The sequence below is a fragment of the Somniosus microcephalus genome, chromosome 11, assembly GCF_052327205.1.
Source record: "Somniosus microcephalus isolate GS21.2 chromosome 11, FLI_Smic_1.0, whole genome shotgun sequence".
Classification (NCBI taxonomy): domain Eukaryota; kingdom Metazoa; phylum Chordata; class Chondrichthyes; order Squaliformes; family Somniosidae; genus Somniosus; species Somniosus microcephalus.
Window position 1 is genome coordinate 217060400 of NC_140997.1, and position 15800 is coordinate 217076199.

Genomic DNA, 15800 nt, shown 5'->3' on the forward strand with positions numbered 1-15800 from the left:
TGCTTTTTGTAGCAATTGGCTTGCAGTCTTTGGCGAGGTTAGCGAACAACGGGGGGGGTTTGACCTTCAGGGTGGACAGGCTGCATACTTTGTGCGGCGCCGTGTTTAAATTCTGCCGGCTGCAGGCTGTAAGTGGGGGCTCTCCAGATGGCACTGGAAGTCTAATCCTAGCAGTACGGGAGCGCAGAGCTGTGGTAGGACGAGGAATTTAAAATCTCTGTACTCCACGCCGTTCACTGTCAGAGTCGCTACACAGTAGCCGCCGACGTCCGCCGTATGGGACTTTGAGGCCATAAAGACCTGGTGGCGTGTGGGCATAACCGATAGGGAGTAGCGTCGCACCATGTCGGGGTGGATGAAGCTCTCCGTGCTTCCGCAGTCGAAAAGGCAATTTGTGGCATGGCCATTTACCTTTACGTTCATCATGGACCTGGCTAGTTGATGGGGCCTAGATTGGTCCAGGGTGATGGAGGCCATCGTCGAGGTCGGTGGGTCGCTGTAGTATTCGCCCGCGCCGGGGGCCTGGTCTCGAAATGGTGTCCAAGATGGCGGCTCCCCCACGGCTGGTGGTGCCCAAAATGGCGGCCCGCACGGCTCACACGTGGTTGGTGGGGTCCAAAATGGCGGCCTGCGCGGTTCACACGCGGCGCTGCTGGAATTGGGGGTCGATTTCGCCCTGCACACTCTCGCGTAGTGGCCTTTCTTGCCGCATTTGGAGCAGGTCGCGTCCTTTGCTGGGCATTGCTGTCTGGGGTGCTTGGCCTGGCCGCAGAAGTAGCATTTCTGGCCTCTGGTCATTGCAGCTGTAGTTGGGCTGCTGGCGGCTTGTGGCCTTACCGGGTCCCAAGATGGCTGCTCCCGTGACATCCACGTGGCCATCCGTCAGGGGGGTAGGCGTCCATGTTCTGGAGGGCCACGTGTAATGAGTTAGCGAGGGCCACCGTCTTCTGCAGGTCGAGCCCCCTCTGTTCCAGCAGCCTCTGCCGAGTATAGTTGGACCTGATGCCGGCTACGTAGGCGTCTCGGATCAGGTCTTCCTTGCATTCCTTGGCCATCACCGCTTTGCAATTACAGGCCCAGCCGAGGACTCTCAGTGCCAGTAAATATTCTGCGCCCGATTCCCCGGGGCGCTGTTTTCGGGTAGCCAGGAGGTGTCTGGCGTAGACCTCGTTAACAGGCCTCACGTATTGTTCCTTTAGCGTCGCGATGGCGGCCGCGTAAGTTGTGGCGTCTCGGATGATCGAGTAGACTCGGTGGCTCACCCGTGAGTTCAAGACAAGCCGTTTCGCGTCATCTGTAGTGACGTTAGTGCTGGAGGCCTCCAGGAAGGCTTCGAAACAGCTCAGCCAGTGTTCAAAGTTATTGGCTGCATCTGCTGCTTGAGGATCCAGGTCTAAACGTTCCGGCTTCAAGATTTGCTCCATGTCGAAAATTTAGTCAATAAAATTGATGCACTATCAACAATACCAAAGATTACGAGTTGAACTTATACGAAGTAGGCTTTTATTGACTAAGAACTGGAGCATGCCTCTGCTAGTGGATCCATCCTAAGAGCTCCCGGGGGAAGGGTGGTGAGTCACCTTTATACCCGGGCTTAGGGGTGGAGCCAGGGGCGGAGACATGCCCGGACCTGTACAGAGTTAACAGTGGTTTACCACACAGACATGTACAGAGTCAGCAGTGGTTTACCACAGCCGCGCAGCCAGTTAAAGGGACTGTGCATGAAAAAAGGGAGCATTGGTCATGATGCCATCAATCACATCTGCCATTATAAAGTTTTCTTATACAATAATCGGGCTAAAAGTAAAAAACCAACATTTCTTTTTGATCCATTGACGTTGGTTCTTCCTAACGCCATGAAGCAGAACTCACCAATCATTGGATTGTTCATCCACAGCTTGGGAATATGAGCTAAGATTAGTCCTTGTAAATCCCCCTCCCTTTGGCCCACCATTGGCAGCTATGCCTTCTCCACCTTCCTCACCTGCTTTAAGACCCACCTTAAAATCCACCTCTTTGACCAGGCTTTTGGTCCTCAGTTTTTTTGGTCCTCCTGTTTTTTTTCCTCAGGCCTCTGTGAAGCATTTTGGGATATTTTTGTATTGTTGTCGTGAACCATTGTGAGGCAGGTTAGTTTTATCTACTAATGAGGCGTTATTATAATAGTACTCCTGCTCAGAACGTGAGGGACCCCAGCTTTAGATGTTTGCCCTGCCCCAGACGTCTGCTGCAGCAGGACTATCCCCAGTGACCAACACAAATTTACAGAGAGGTTTTTTTCTCCAGGGAATTCACCTTCCCAACAAATGCCCCAAGATGGAAACAACAGCCAATGAAGGAAAATGAGGGAAGGATATTTAAAAGCTTGATTTTTAAGGCGTGCATGCTGTGCTTGAGGAATGTTTTGTGGGAATTAGATGAACATTGCAACACTTAAACCATGCAACATATGAAGCTGCCTCAAACAAGGCACAGAAGAAACTTGTTATGTGTCATTGTGTCACTTACTCCCTGCCTGTTTGAGCAACTTTTCTGATCACTAGAAGATACCGCATACATCTCCCTGAGTATCTGTGCAGCTGGGTAATAAAACTCTGCAGGAGTCTTTCACACAGTCATGCTCGGTAAGTCAGCACAACCATTTCTGCCAATAATGCGCTACAACCACTCATGTTTAAACAAATATTCACAGTGCACGTCAGAAGAGACAGAAAAATGAAAAGGGTATAACCTCATTAAAACGGTTTTCAGTTTAAGAATGATAAATTGCCTAAGACGGGGGCCTAATGTTGAGCTACACCAGGGTTCTGGTTTCAAGAAGTACTGAGGGTCTTGTTGTGTATGTAATATGTATGCTACTTTAACCCTATGGCCAGGGCAGCACTACTTTGTAGGGCGTAGTGATACCGTAGTACCACTCCTGGCCATAGGGGTATAAATAGTACTGCGGGTACTGATCTCCCCTCAGTTCCCGCCTGTGGGTATGAAGTAAAGACCTAAGTTAAACCCTTCCAAGCTGTCTCTTCCTTTTTTGTATCAAGTATATGCGCATACTTTACACTGGCGACTAGGAACGTTCGAACTCACCAGTACAAGGTGCAACAAAGGATCGGTAGCAGTACGGGGAGAGAAGCTTCTTACCAGCCTGCAGAGTCCAGCGTCGACCGAAGGAGGCCACCCAGTTCAGGAGGAGCGGCAGCAACGGAGCGAGAGAGAGAGGTTCCAGCGAAGGCTGCGGCAGCTGAGAGAAGAGGCTGAACGGGCGTTCCAGCCACGGGGCAAAAGTCCACCCAGGGTCAGGTAAACTGCAATCCTTCCTGGGGAACGCGAGCTGCAAGGGCCAGAACGGGCAGGCGATCTGGGGAACAAACGGAGCCACGAGGACTAGCGGGCCACGAGAGGGGAAGGTCGTTGTAATAGCGGCGGTGGCAATAACGGGAGCTGCAAGAAGAAAAAATAACGAACCTGGAGAGACGTCGTTGACAGCAGAGGGAGAAAAGGCGGGAAAAGCGCCATCTAGTGGACAAAGGGGAAAGTTTTTCTCTTCAGCAGTTTAAAATGAACAGCGCCATCTAGTGGACAAAAGGGGGAAAGTTTTTCTCTTAGAAAAAAAAATAACAGCGCCATCTAGTGGAAAAAGGCGGGAAAACCTCTTCAGTACTTTTAAAAATGGCTAAAGAAGCTCGGTTGTCAGAATTTGTTGCCGACATAGAAGATTGGGACGCATATGTAGAAAGGCATGAGCTTTATTGCATAGTAAACAAGGTGAAAGATGACGAAAAGGCAGCAACCTTATTAAATTCTATGGGGGCAAAAACATACGGTCTGCTGAGGAATCTTCTTACTCCAGAAAAGCCAGCAGACAAAACGTATGCCCAAATTGTTGATACGTTAAAGGAACATTTAAACCCTAAGCCACCATTTATAGCGGAAAGGTACCGCTTTTACAGACGCGACCAAAGGAATGATGAGTCGCAGGCAGCCTATTTAGCTGAGCTCAGACGGTTGTCCAAACATTGCCAGTTTGGAGCCTTTTTGGCGGAAGCGATCAGAGACAGATTTGTCTGTGGCATGTTAAATGAGAGTACACGAAAACGGTTGCTGGCCAAGAAACAGCTCAGCCTAGATCAGGCGATAGAAATAGCATTGGCACATGAAGCAGCAGCACAGGGTGCTGCCCAAATACGACAAAATACAACCGGCTATGACACCCATGAGGTGACATTTCACAAAGGTAAATGCTACCGTTGTGGCAAAACCACCCACGACCAAAGTAATTGTTGGTTTCGTGATAAAATATGCCGGCAGTGTGGGAAAAAGGGGCATATAGCGAAAGTTTGTCGGTCGGGTACGAAACCCAATCGTGGGGGCAATCCGAGCAGTACCAAGGCAAGGACAAAAATACATAAGATATCTGACAGTAGCTCAGACGAGTCACAGGAAGGCACAAAAGCAGAGCCTAAAGGTCTGGGATGTCTCAAGTTATATGGTGTAGACAAAACGGAGGACCACAGCACAATGTGGGTTAAAATGAAGGTAGCAGGCGTCGAAGTTAATATGGAGCTGGACACGGGTTCAGCCCTATCAGTAATTAATGAACAAGATTATAACAGGCTGTTCAAACGCATTCCCTTAAAGGATACCGAAATCAAATTAAAAACATATACGGGACAAAAAGTTTACCCGAAGGGAAAAATGCAAGTAACAGTTAAATACAATGGCAGAAAAGTGCCAGGACTTTATTTATACGTCCTACCAAACGGCGGACCACCACTTTTGGGTAGGGAATGGATAAGAAAAATCCATTTCGACTGGAAGTCGATACACGAGATAAAAGTAGAGACCACCAAGGATGATACAACCATTACAAGCAGGCTGTCGAAAATATTGGCAAAAACGCCAGAGGTGTTCCAACAAGGGCTGGGGACCTTAAAGGACATTAGAGCAAAAATAACTATTGCTCAAGACGCAAACCCCAAGTTTTGTAAGGCCAGACCGGTGCCTTACGCCATCCGGCCAGCTGTGGAAGCAGAACTGGATGCCTTAGAGAGTGCAGGTGTCCTTACAAAGATTGAGTGGAGCGAGTGGGCCACGCCCATCGTCCCAGTTATAAAGAAATCTGCAAATAACACGCCGGGGGAACCAAAGAAGGTTCGCATTTGCGGGGATTTTAAAATAACTATTAACCCAGTCCTGCACACGGTACAGTATCCGCTGCCGCGGATAGAGGACATATTCGCATCGTTAGCTGGGGGTAGACACTTTACGAAGATTGACCTTTGTCAAGCTTATTTACAGATGGAGGTGGAGCAGGACTCGAAAAAGCTCCTAACGATTAACACCCACAAGGGATTGTACCAGTACAATCGCCTGGTATTTGGTGTGGCGTCCGCCCCAGCCATATGGCAGAGGACCATGGAACAGGTCCTACAGGGCATTCCAGGAACGCAGTGCTACCTGGATGACATCCTGGTGACAGGACAAACGGATAACGACCACCTCGCTAACCTGGAGCGAGTACTTCTGCGGTTGCAACAATACGGACTCAGGGCGAACAAGCAGAAATGTGAGTTTTTCCAGTTTCCAGGAACGTATCTCATACTGTGGTCACATTATAGATAAGGAAGGCCTGCATAAGTCCCCAGAAAAGATCGAGGCAGTAGTGAAGGCCCCGCCCCCTGAGAATGTATCTCAGTTACGATCATTCTTAGGCCTTATAAACTATTACCATAAGTTCCTCCCGAACTTATCGTCCATTTTACATCCACTAAATTCATTGCTGCAAAAGGGAGTCTCCTGGAATTGGGACGAAGCGTGTGAGGCTGCTTTTAAAAAGGGTAAACAACTCATTACATCAAAGGAAGTGCTCGCACACTTTGACCCAAAAATGCCAATGAGGTTGGCATGTGACGCCTCCCCGTATGGTATAGGGGCAGTGTTGTCACACAAATTTCCCAATGGGACGGAGAGGCCAATAGCATTTGCCTCAAGGTCGTTAACTACAGCCGAAAGAAACTATGCGCAAATCGACAGGGAGGCCCTCAGTCTGGTGTGGGGTGTAAAAAAATTCCACCACTATCTACATGGACAACGTTTCACACTACTGACGGATCATCAACCGTTGGTGTCCATATTTAATCCAACAAAAGGGGTGCCCCTGATGACGGCCCAAAGGCTACAGAGATGGTCACTGTTCTTAGGAGCACACCAGTACCTTATCGAATATAAGGGTACCAAACAGCATGGCAATGCGGATGGCCTGTCGCGGCTACCATTGCCTGCAGAGATCGAAGAGATAGTACAGGACCCCGTGGAAATATATCATACGGCGGTTATGGAACACTTGCCCATCACCAGCCAATGTATCGAGCGGGAAACACAGAATGACCCGACACTGGCAAGGGTTTACGAATTGACCGTGAAAGGCTGGCCGGCGCAGGGTGACGCATCATTGCCGGCGTTTTCGGCAAGGAAGGACCAGTTGTCCGTATGCCGGGGCACATTGATGTGCGGAGCCAGGGTGGTGGTCCCTCAAAAATTACAACATAAAGTGTTGCGGGACTTACACAAAGGTCATCTGGGGGGTGTCAAAATGAAAAGCCTCGCCAGAGCCTACGTCTGGTGGCCCGGCATTGACAGGGACATCGAGGAAGTAGCAAAAGCATGCCAAGGGTGCCAGATGGTACAGAACGTACCACCCCAAGCCCCACTACATCCGTGGGAGTGGCCCTCAACGCCGTGGCAAAGGATCCACGTGGACTTCGCTGGGCCCTTCATGGATGCGATGTTCCTTATTGTAGTGGACGCCCACTCAAAATGGCCGGAGGTCATAAAGATGTCATCAACGACAGCCGAAAAGACGGTCGCAGCCTTAAGGACCATTTTTGCCCGAAATGGGGTGCCCGAGCAAGTCTGTTCGGACAATGGGCCACAATTTGTGGCAGAAGAATTTCAAGCATTCCTAAAAAGGAATGGAGTGCGACATTATACGTCCGCACCATATCATCCGTCTACAAATGGGCTGGCAGAGCGCTTTGTACAGACTTTTAAAAAGGCCATCAAGGCGATGGGGGAGGAAAGGTTGCCACTACAACACAAGGTGGACAATTTCCTATTCGCGTACCGTAATGCTGCACATACGGTGACCAACCAGGCCCCCGCCGTCATGTTCTTTAATAGAAGGTTAAGGTCTCGCCTCGAATTGCTCAGACCAAACATCCGGAGAGATGTGGAAAACCGAGTATTTCGTAGGGCTCCTGACAGACAGACACGGAGCTTCGAGGTGGGGCAGCAAGTGTTGGCCCGTGATTATAGAAATGAAAAGTGGCGGTCTGGTACGATAAAGGCCCGCCAGGGACCTTTGATGTACACAGTGGAAACAGGGGACGGCATAATCAGACGACATGCTGATCAACTTGTGGAGTCCAGAAACCCAACTGATTCACTACCTCAAACGTCTCAGCACATTGTTCCAGCGGAATCACGGCCCAGCTCGTCGCTACAGAAGTCTCAGGATGGCGAGGAGTTCAGCACTCCAGTGAGCTCCACGGCACAGGATGTGCCATCAGACACCGACGACTCCAGCGATGAAGTGGTGACGGAAGTACCGCCGCCTACACCGAGACCGACTAGAGAAAGACGTTATCCTAGTCGAGACAGGAGGCCTCCTCAGAGACTGAATCTATAACATGTTTCTTTTTATATATATATAGGTAGACAACTCTGATGTAAATATGTTATGTATGTTGTGTTACCAAATGTTATTAGCCCTAGTTATGGTGCATCTGTTGACTTAATTGCACGGGTACGTTTTAATTAAAAGGGGAGGAATGTTGTGTATGTAATATGTATGCTACTTTAACCCTATGGCCAGGGCAGCACTACTTTGTAGGGCGTAGTGATACCGTAGTACCACTCCTGGCCATAGGGGTATAAATAGTACTGCGGGTACTGATCTCCCCTCAGTTCCCGCCTGTGGGTATGAAGTAAAGACCTAAGTTAAACCCTTCCAAGCTGTCTCTTCCTTTTTTGTATCAAGTATATGCGCATACTTTACAGGTCTGAAAACCCATGAGGTGGGATCCTGGCAGTTACGTCAGGATCATGCCCGCCAGTGCTGCCCCTGCCAGAGTTTGCCAGGTCAGTGGAAGGGCACCTCGCTTACATTGGGTGCCCTGCACCACAAAGGTCACATCTCACATCACACCCCATGAACTAACTGGGGCTGTAAGGGGTGCCCTGGACCCCTGAAGATTGTGAGTTTTTTTTTTAAACTTTCAATTTTGGGCTTGTGTCGTAGGGGGCAGTGAAGAGCGTCTCCAGCGACAGAGTATTTAATACAATTTAGATGTTTTCCATTGTGGCCATTTTGATGTGAGCAGCATACTGCACTGACGGACGTAATAAGTAAAAACATAACATAAGAAATAAGAGCAGGAGTAGGCCATACGGCCCCTCGAGCCTGCTCCGCCATTTAATAAGATCATGGCTGATCATCGACCTTAACTCCACTTTCCCGTCCGATTCCCCTAGAGTCTAAAAATCTATCGATCTCAGCCTTGAATGTACTCAAAGACTCAGCATTCACAGCCCTCTGGGGCAGAGAATTCCAAAGATTCACAACCCTGTGAGTGAAGGAATTCCTCCTCATCTCAGTCTTAAATGGCCTACCCCTTATCCTGAGACTATGCCCCCTAGTTCTAGACACTCCAGCCAGGGGAAACAACCTCTCCACAGCTACCCTCTCAATCCCCTTCAGAATCTTGTACGTTCCAATGAGATCACCTCTCATTCTTCTAAACTCCAACGAGTATAGGCCCATTCTACACAATCTCTCACCATAGGACAACCCTCTCAACCCAGGAATCAATCTAGTGAACCTTCGTTGCACCGCCTCCAAGGCAAGTATATCCTTCCTTAGATAAGGCGACCAAAACTGTGCACAGTACTCCAGGTGTGGTCTCACCAAGGCCCTGTACATTTGAAATGTTATGGGAATCTGTTATGCGACAGTAATGCAAAGAGAACGAGGTGAAGTATGTTGTTCGTTGTTTCTTTTAGGCACTTTAAAAGTACAAAGGAAAATTCTATGCGTGGGTTGTAGGAATAAATCAAATGATTTTTAAGTTGGACTGGTACAGGAGGAAATTAAGCTTTTGGGTGCATTTTGAGAGCGAGTTCATAGGGCAGTTTTGTAGTGGTTTGTAGCTCACAGGATGAGGAGTAGCTCACAGGATGAGAAAGTGGTGAGAGGAGGATGTTAGAGATTTAGCAGAAGCAAGTTTAGATTTCCTCTGTGAATGGGCAATTGGGTGAGAGTTAATCTTGAAGCGGGAAGACTCGAGAGAGAGATATGGGGAGGGCGAGCGCATGGAGGGAAATTTCTGGATTATGGTAATGCCAATGACAGGAGAAGGTTATGATTCTGGAGGACACAGTTTATTTTTTTCGTGAATGTGCCAATTGGCCGGCGTCAATTTTCAACACAGGAGATGGTAAGGAAAGAAAGAATTGCACTTATCTAACATCTTTCACAACGTCAGGCAGTCTCAAAGCGCTTCACAGCCAATGAAGTATTGATGTTTAGTGATTGTTGTAATGTAGAAAATGAGGCAGCCAATTTGCGCATAGCAAGGTGTGAACCCACAACCTACTGACTCTGAGTGCCGGCACTGCAGGAAAGCAATGGAGCGAACAGTATTCATTTTAGAGAGATGTGGGGGTTTCACACGGAAAGGGGGGAAAGTAGCAAATTGGGCAGTTAACAAAAACTGAAATGGCACCGGAGATTGAGGAGGGATAGAAGTACTGGCGCAGGAGGTCGCAGGTCGGCAGCGGAAGGACTAAGGACAGAACCGAGTGCAGTCCAACTGGAGTAGGCCTAAGAGTGGGGAGTGGTCTACTTCTGGTGCGGATAAAGTCACAAAGGGTTGGATGATCAGCCATGATCACATTGAATGGCGGAGCAGGCTCGAAGGGCCGAATGGCCTACTCCTGCTCCTATCTTCTATGTTTCTATGTTTCTAAGTGGAGTGCAAGAACGCAAGTCAGGCGGGGAAAGACCTCGGGGCAGAATCGGGAGAAAGACAGACAGATAGTTGCATTTAAAATTTAATAAATAATGGGGGGAAAATTGGGTCGTACTAATGTCACTGGGGTGCTACTTTGAGCGCCCTGAAAAATTTCGCGGCCCGTGCCCAAAATTGAATGGCAGCACCCCAAGTAGGAGGCGGGGCGCTGCTGGAAGAGCTCCCCCCTCCCTCTTGGGGCGCACCCATTGAATATCGCAGCGCTATGTGCAGCAGCGCCACGCGCGTCAGCACATAGCGCCGTGGTACTACAGGCCTCCCCCCCCACCCTGATTAAAGGGGAGGGGCTTAGCACAGCGCGCATCGGGGCCCTGCTGAACCACCGGGGAGCAGGGTGCCAGCAAAAGAGCCGATCACTCAAGGAGAGTGCCGGGTTGACTGATCGTGGCCAGCACCCCACAGGAGGAGGCAAGAAGGGGCAGGTGCTGGCAGGCGGCCCAAAAAAAATGGCGGCCCGGCACCTGCCCTTTAACTTGCGCCGCCCTGGCCGCAAACACGGCACCCTGACCCTGTCGGGCATAGCGTCCAGCAGTAGGTCAGGGGCGCGAGTGAAGTTTGCGGCCTGGGTGCGAGCGGGGTGCAGCGCACGTCGATGACGTCATCGCCGGAGGTGCAGCGCTGCAGGACGCTACCAGCTACCACCACCGCTAACCTCCCGCTGAATTTCGCAGGAGGAGTTAGCGGCGCCGCACCCGGGCGCTAGGTGCTTTGCAGCCTGTTAGCGCCCGGGGTTCTAACGGGAGGCGCAAATCAACTGAATTTTTCCCCCAATAAGTTTAAAATAAATGTAACTGCAATTTACAATTGGTATCCTGGATTACCAGCATCTGCACAGGAGTTGGGAGGTGCATATGGGCCACATCAGCACCACCTAATGTTGGGAGGACTGAAAGGTAAGCATAATGATATGTATGGGTAATATAGATGCAGGCATCAGTAATGTGTAAGAAAATGTGACAGAGGTGTAAAATGAGTGACAGAAATCATCACACCGGAAGCAACAGGAAGTAAGTGTTGTAACAGGAAGTGTGTGCTATAAGCAAGACTTTTAATATATTATATACTAGCTGGAGTGCCCGGCGGTGCTGAGGGTTTTTTGAGGGCATGTTGTTGTTGGAAGAGAGAGAGAGACAGACTGGGGGGGAGAAGAGAGAGACTGGGGGCAGAAGAGAGAGACGGGGGGAAGAGAGAGAGAGAGACTGGTGGATTTAGTTCGGGATTAGCCTGGAGAGAGAGGGGGGGGAAGGAGCGCCTCAGGCCTGGCCCGATCGACCCCTGCGAAGGAAGGAAGAAGGCGAGCTCTCCCTTCCTGTCCCACCCCCTCACTCTTTCCCTCCCTCACCCTCTCTCTCTCCCTGCCCCTGTCTCTCCCTGCTTTACTCTCCCTCCCTCCCTCCCCTCTCCTCTCCCTCCCTGCCCCTCTTCTCACCCTCTCCCTCCCTCCCTCCCCCTGTCTCTCCCTCCTTTTCGGTACCAGAACGGAGTTAGTCCGACATCGGGAGGCCGGGTGCCCATCGCTCCGAAGCGAGCCCAGGGTTCCTCATCGTTAACACGGCAGGCCTTTGGACCGGTTGGCCGGGCGGCAGATGAACGCCTTTCGCTGCGGTGGGGGGGAGAGAGAGACACTGCCGCTCACCTGCTCGCTTCCCTCTTCCCCCGGGCTTTCGGGCTGCGTGGGGAAGAGAGAGAGAGAGAGACTGGGGGGAGAGTGAGACGCCGCCGGCTGCCGGGGTAACCCTCCTGAATGGCTACAGGCTGTGAGAGAGGCCCGGGCCCGGTTGCACCCTCCTCCCCCGCCCTCCTGAGCAGCTACAGGCTGTGAGAGAGGCCCGGGCCCGGTTGCCGGGGAAAACCTTCTTCCCCCCACCCCCACCCTCCTGAGGGGCTACAGGCTGTGAGAGAGACCCAGGCCCTGGCCCGGTTGCCGGGGAAACCCTTCCCCACCTCAACTCGCTCCCAAAATCCCCTCCACACGCACACAAAGTGGGAAAAATAAATCAAGAGTTAGGAATCAAGATGGCTGCCACTCACCTCAGCTCAGAAGGATTAGGCCCGCCCACACATGCAATGAAATGCCCCCCGTGATGCACCGATTGGTCAACCATCAGGTTAATCCCCTGTATGATTGGTCAACCATCACGTCACTCAACGCTAATGAGCATAATGTTGCCGTTTTTTGAAGCTTTTTTGTATACTGTCTGAACAATTTTTGTCTGACCAAAAAGTAAATATGCCTATTAGACTCCCATAATGATAAGCTTTCTTTTGATATAACATATGTGTAGGTACGCTGTATACCTTTTGATTGTATAGCCGGACAGACAGACAGACAGAAAGAGAGACAAACCGCTTTATATATATACTAGCTGGGGAGCCCCGCGTTGCGAGGGCAATTTTGGGGCGCGAGGGCAATTTTGGGGTGTTTGGTCTCCCTGCCCCTGTGTGTCCCCCTCTCCCTGTCATGTCCTCTCCCTGTCCTATCCCTCCCTCCCCTCTCTCCCTCCCCTCCCCCCCCCCACCCCTCCCCTCCCCCACTCCCCTCTCTCCCCTCCCCTGTCTCCCTCTTTCCCCCCCCCCACCCCTCCGCTCCCCCACTCCCCTCTGTCCCTCTCTCCGGCCCCTCCCCCTGCCTAGCGCCTGAGGTCCGGTGCCGTTGCTGAGGTCCCCCGCGTATCGCGCGGCTGATGGACGGCCGCTGCGGGCGGGCGGGCAGCGCATGCGCGGTGAGTGCGGGCGGCGCATGCGCGGTCAGTGCGAGCGGCCCGCGGGAGCCGGCAAGGCCGTTAGCGAGCGGGAAACTTCGGGCGGCGCGCCCGCGCTCCGTCCGCGACACCTGAGAGGGGGAAGTAGAGAGAGACAGAGAGGGAAGAGGAGAAGGAGAGAGAGGGAAGAGGAGAAGGAGAGAGAGAGAGAGGGAAGAAAGAGAGAGAGAGAGAGAAATTTTTTCAGCTTCAGGCCCCGAGTCCCCCCTGCACGAGGGTGAGGAGGAGGAGGGGGGGGGTTGCTAAACACAATATAAAACTCAAATAATTGTTAATTAATTGCCTAACACATAATTGAAATATTTACCTTAGTTCCCTAACACACAGAAAGTGTGGGGGAAAAAATCGTGGAAATCAAGATGGCGGCCACTCACCTCGGTTCAGAAGGATAAGGCCCGCCCCACACACGCACCGATTGGTCGACCGGTCAGGTCACCGAAGCGTAGGATTGGTCAATCGTCGAGTCACTCGACATTCAACTGTAGGAAGACCTCGACGTCACACGGTCGCTAATGAGATGCTAATGAGCGGAACGCTGAATGTTTTTGGGACACCGCGGGCGGGATTTTTGTCCGGCCGAAACGTAAATACGCCTATGACCGGTCCGGAATCGCAAGCTTTCTTTTGAGGCGACGCGCGCGTCGGTACGCTCTGTAACTTCCAAACGTATAGAGACCAGGCGGACAGACAGACAGACAGACAGACAGAAGAGCCGCTTTATATATATAGATATATATATATACTAGCTGAAGTGCCCGGCGGTGCCGAGGCTTTTCGAGGGCATGTTGGTTGTTGGAAGAGAGAGAGCGACTGGGGGGGGGAGGGAGGGCGGGGGGAGGGAAGGGCGGGGGGGAAGAGAGAGAGCGACTGGGGGGAAGAGAGAGCGCGACTGGGGGGAAGAGAGGGAGGGGAGGGGGGGGGAGGGGAGGGGGAAGGGAGGGCGGGGGGAAGTGCCCGGCGGTGCCGAGGCTTTTCGAGGGCATGTTGTTGTTGGAGAGAGAGAAGAGAGAGAGCGACTGGGGGGGGGGAGGGAGGGCGGGGGGGAAGGAAGGGCGGGGGGGAAGAGAGAGAGCGACTGGGGGGAAGAGAGAGAGCAACTGGGGGGAAGAGAGGGGGGGGGGGGGAGGGGGAGGGGGGAAGAGAGGGAGGGGGGGGGAGGGGGGAGGGGAGGGGAGGGGGAGGAGAGGGGAGGGGGTGGGGGAGGGGAGAGGGGGAAGGGAGGAGGGGGGGGAAGGGGGGGGTGAAGGGAAGGGGGGAGGGCGGGGGGGGAAAGGGGGGGGCCCCCCCGAGGTGAAGACCACCGATTGCGCACGCAGCAGGAGCTGAGACGCGGCGTCTCTCTCTGCTCGGCCGGCAGGCCCGGTTGCCAGGGTAACCATGACGCTGACCAAGCCCCCGCCCCCCAGCCGAGCCAGAGAGAGAGAGGCCGCGTCTCAGCTGCTCCTGCTGCGCGCAGCGGCCCCCCCCGAGGGTCGCGGCCCCTCCCGAGGGTCGCGGCCCCCCCCCGAGATGAAGACCGCCGACTGCGGCTGTGCGAGACGGCCGGCGGGGCGGTTGCCAGGGTAACCGTCGCCGATCAGCAAGCCCCGCCCCCCGGCCGAGCCAGAGAGAGACGCCGCGTCTCAGCTCCTGCTGCGCGCGCACCCTAGCGGCGCTGGGCTGAGGCTCGGCCCTCCAGCCTTCGAGTGGGGCCGGGAGGTGCCTAGCTCGGGCATGGGTGCGGAGGAGACGCCGAGGCTTCTAGGCCTACCTGGAAAAACGGGGAAGGTAGAAAATTAATGAGATTAGATAAGTTAATTCCTTTCTAAATCATTTTTTTTTAAAACAATATGTGTTTTAAAAGCAACGTTTTTTTTTAAGACGCAGAAAGTCGGGAAAAAGAAAGGAAAAGTTTGAATCAAGATGGCGGCGACTCACCTCGGTTCTGAACGATAAGGCCCAGCCACACCACACGACGATTGGCCCGGCGGCACACGGCAGCAACCCGACGTACGATTGGTCGAGCTCGAGGTCACTCTGTCGCTAATGAGCAGATAATGAGATGCTAATGAGCGGAACGTTGAAGGTTTTTGGGATACCGCGGGCGCGATTTTAGCCCGGCCGAAACGTAAATACGCTTAAAACCGTCTCGGAAGCGTAAGCTTTCTTTGGAGGTAACGCGCGCGTAGGTACGCCCTGTAACTTTCGAGCGCATAGCCCGACAGACGCACAGGCGATGACAGACAGAATGACAGACAGAATGACAGACAGACCAGACAGAAGTACCGATTTATATATATAGAAGATAAAAGATATAGACCAGCTGGGGGTGCCCGGCTGATGCACTATCAACAACAGCAAAGACTACGAGTTGAACTTATACGAGTAGGCTTTTATTGACTAAGAACTGGAGCATGCCTCTGCTAGTGGATCCATCCTAAGAGCTCCCGGGGGAAGGGTGGTGAGTCACCTTTATACCCGGCTTAGGGGTGGAGCCAGGGGCGGAGACATGCCCGGACCTGTACAGAGTTAACAGTGGTTTACCACACAGACATGTACAGAGTTAGCAGTGGTTTACCACATTCACCCCTCGTTTAGAAAAGAGTCCGGCGGGGTGAAGTGTTTCAAAAGTTCGTATACGAAAGTCTCTCCGGGGGTCTTGTCTGCCGTAATGATCTTCGTGGTGCCGGTTGCGGCGGTTCTTTGCCCGCGGCTGCTTCTCATGTGGGACGGAGCACTGGCGTGTCGTCCTCTCGGGGTAGGGATGGCACCGGCATGTCGTCAGTTCGTGGTAGACACCCCGGTGGTGCGTCGTGGGTAGTGGTGGTGGGTGGAGGTAGTGGATGGTGATCGATGGTGTTTCGGGTGGTACCTGAGGGTGCGAGGTCTCGAATTGAGACTGTGTCCTCCCGCCCGTCAGGATACGCCACGTACGCGTACTGTGGGTTGGCGTGGAGGAGGTGAACCTTTT

At 52.4% G+C, this 15800-nt stretch overlaps 1 protein-coding gene and 1 long non-coding RNA gene across 3 annotated transcripts in view; one reads left to right on the forward strand and one right to left on the reverse strand.

Annotated features, from left to right (window-relative positions):
- LOC147111242 (uncharacterized) overlaps positions 1 to 3848 on the reverse strand; it is a 29464-nt gene extending 25616 nt beyond the window's left edge. Inside the window, exon 1 of the long non-coding RNA XR_015080071.1 lies at positions 3142 to 3848. This is a non-coding gene — a long non-coding RNA (uncharacterized LOC147111242). The remainder of the gene's footprint in view (positions 1 to 3141) is intronic.
- LOC147111241 (uncharacterized) overlaps positions 1 to 15800 on the forward strand; it is a 63618-nt gene that overhangs the window by 30677 nt on the left and 17141 nt on the right. The gene's annotated exons all lie outside the window — the stretch shown is intronic.